Below are 3,698 nucleotides of genomic sequence, written 5' to 3'. Positions count from 1 at the left end.
AGAAAAGTCCCCTAAGCAAGCTGGTCCTGGGGCTTTTTTCACAAACACAAACAGACCCCACAGAGCACCATTTCAAAGCTCAGAGTCAGCCCAGGTACTTTCTTGTGGTGTCAGGACTTAGAATATGTGGACAACTACAAATACCTAGGTGTCTGATTAGACTGTAAATTCTCCTTCCAGACTCACATTAAACATTTCCAATCCAAAGTTAAATCTAGAATTGGCTTCCTATTTCGCAACAAAGCATCCTTCACCCATGCTGCCAAACATACCCTCGTAAAACTGACTATCCTACCGATCCGTGACTTGGGCGATGTCATTTACAAAATAGCCTCCAACACTCTACTCAGCAAATTGGATGCAGTCTATCACAGTGCCAAAGCCCCATATTCTACCCACCACTGTGACCTGTACGCTCTCATTGGCTGGCCCTCGCTTCAATTCGTTGCCAAACCCACTGGCTCCAGGTCATCTATAAGTCTTTGCTAGGTAAAGCCCCGGCTTATCTCAGCTCACCGGTCACCATAGAAGCACCCACCTGTAGCACGCGCTACAGCAGGTATATTTCACTGGTCACCCCCAAAGCCAACACCTCCTTTGGCCGCCTTTCCTTCCAGTTCTCTGCTGCCAATGACTGGAAAGAATTGCAAAAATCACTGAAGCTGGAGACTCATATCCCCCTCACTAGCTTTAAGCATCAGCTGCCATAGCAGCTTACAGATAATTGCACCTGTACATAGCCCATCTATAAATAGACCACCCAACTACCTCATCTGCAAAATGTTATTTTTTCTTTCTCTTTTGCACCCCAGTATCTCTACTTGCACATTCATCTTCTGCACATCTATCACTCCAGTGTTTCATTGGTAAATTGTCATTATTTCTCCACTACGTGTTATTTATTGCCTTACCACCCTAATCTTACTTCATTTGCATATATAGACTTTTCTATTGTGTTATTGACTGTATGTTTGTTTATGTGTAACTGTGTTGTTGTTTGTGTTGCACTACTTTGCTTTATCTTGGACAGATCGCAGTTGTAAATTAGAACTTGGTTTCACAAAGGTGAAATAAAATAAAAATAAGGACAGCTGTCGTTGGAGTTGCCGCTGCGACAGAAAAATTACATATTTACCTGGTTCATTTGATATTAATGGCTAACATTTAATATAAGACATTTCTGTCCTGTTAGTGTCTGTGTTTTCATGGGCTCCACTCTGGTTATCTGCAGCTAATCTGGGCACATGGTCACTGGAGATGGCTTGAGCTAACAAATGGGTTAAAGACAGCATTACAGAGACAATAATGTGTTTTACTCGATATAGTTTAGGAGTAGAACAATCCCCCATTATCTCAAAATCATCCTTGCATCTGGGAAACAAAGTCAAGACAACAATCCACGTGGTTGAACCCAAGTGGCTTAAGATGCTTCTTGGTCTGCCATGACTGAGCATTGTTAGTGTCAGCTATATATAGTACTCTGCATTTGTGTAAAGGTTAGGTTACTCTGCCCAACACTCAATTGGTTGACCAGACTCATTATTGAAATAATGAATCAATATTAAATAAAGCTGACTGTTTGAAGAAATGACCAAGTCTCTCTCAGGACTGAATTTCCACGACACCGTTCAGTCCTCCCAGATCCTTCCTTGTGGTGTAAGGGCAGCTGTTGTTGGCGTCATTGCTCAGAGGGAAAATAAAGCCAGGCCTTTATGTAACAAGGCTAATAGTTTAATATCGACACAACTGAAACACACAGCACACATAGCTCCTTAAAGTTGTGATTACATCACATTGTGAAATGGGTAAAGCAAGTTGGATCACTGCACGGCTGCTGCGATGACATTTCTGCCTGACTAGGTAGGAGACTAAAGCACAAATGTATTATATCATACTTTATCTATTACTTTATTATAATGTGTTCTAATTTTATATATCATATTATACTTTATCTATTACCTTATTATAATGTGTTCTAATTTTATATATCATATTATACTTTATCTATTACCTTATTATAATGTGTTCTAATTTTATATATCATATTATACTTTATCTATTACCTTATTATAATGTGTTCTAATTTTATATATCATATTATACTTTATCCTTTGCCTTATTATAGTGTGTTCTAATTTATAATATAATAATATACTTTATGAATTACTTTATTATAATGTGTTCTACTTTATAATATAATATACTTAATTAATTACTTTATTATAATGTGTTCTACTTTATTATATAATATACTTAATTAATTACTTTATTATAATGTGTTCTACTTTATTATATAATATACTTAATTAATTACTTTATTATAATGTGTTCTACTTTATTATATAATAATATACTTTATTAGTTACCTTACTATAATGCGGACTACTTCATTATAATGTGCACTACTTTATTATAATGTGCACTACTTTATTTTACTGTGTTCTACTTTATTATAATGTGCACTACTTTATTATAATATGCAATACTTTATTATATAATATAATACTTTATTAATAACTTTTTTATAACGTGCACTACTTTATTATAATGTGCACTACTTTATTATAACGTGCACTACTTTATCATATTGTGCACTACTTTATTATAACATGCACTACTTTATTATAACGTGCACTACTTTATTATAACATGCACTACTTTATTATAACGTGCACTACTTTATTATAACGTGCACTACTTTATTATAACATGCACTACTTTATTATAACGTGCACTACTTTATTATAACGTGCACTACTTTATTATAACGTGCACTACTTTATTATAACGTGCACTACTTTATTATAACATGCTCTACTTTATCATAACGTGCACTACTTTATTATAACGTGTACTGCTTATTTAACATTCATCAAAAATTAGCTTGCGTCCCTTTTCCAACAGTATTGGTATAAGAAATGACAAAAAAATATTGTCCAGCAAACTATTCTTGTCTTGTTTTTTTTGCATAGGACTCCATTAGCTAAGAAATGTTTTTTAAGGAGAGGCAAGCAGATCACAGGTGTGTGAATATTTGGCAAGAGACAGAAGAACATGTACATAATCATTCAGGTACAAGGTGAACTCGGTACTTTGTGGAAGCACCTTTGGCAGTGATTACAGCCTTGTGTCTTCTTGGGTAAGATGCTAAAATCTTTTCTCAGCTGTTTTTGGAGAGTTTCTGCCATTCTTTTCTGTAAATCTTCACAAGCTCTGTCAGGTTGGATGGGAAGCGTCCCTGCACAGCTAATTTCAGGACAATCCAGAGATGTTTGACCGGGTTCAAGTTAGGGCTCTGGCTGGGCACCTCAAGGACTTTCAGAGACTTGTTCCGAAGTCACTCCTGCATTGTCTTGGCTGTGTGCATGTCGTTGTCCTGATCTAAGGCGAACCATCGCCTCAGTCTGAGGTCCTGAGTGCTCTAGAGGAGATTTTCATCAAGGATCTTTCTGTACTTTTCTCTGTTTATCTTTCCCTCGATCCTGACTAGTCTCCCAGTCTCTGCCGCTGAAAAACAACCTCACAGCATGATGCTGCCACCACCATGCTTCCCCATAGTGATAATGCCAGGTTTTCTCCAGACGTGACGCTTGGCATTCAGGCCAAAGAGTTCATCGTTTCATCTGAGAGTCCTTTAGTTTTTTTTTTATAATCACCAAGAGGGCAGTCATGTGCCTTTTACTGAGGAGTGGCTTCCA

Source organism: Oncorhynchus mykiss, chromosome 8, assembly GCF_057628025.1.
Source record: "Oncorhynchus mykiss isolate SJ-2025 chromosome 8, ASM5762802v1, whole genome shotgun sequence".
NCBI classification, from domain to species: domain Eukaryota; kingdom Metazoa; phylum Chordata; class Actinopteri; order Salmoniformes; family Salmonidae; genus Oncorhynchus; species Oncorhynchus mykiss.
Note: the sequence above shows the minus strand (reverse complement) of the source record.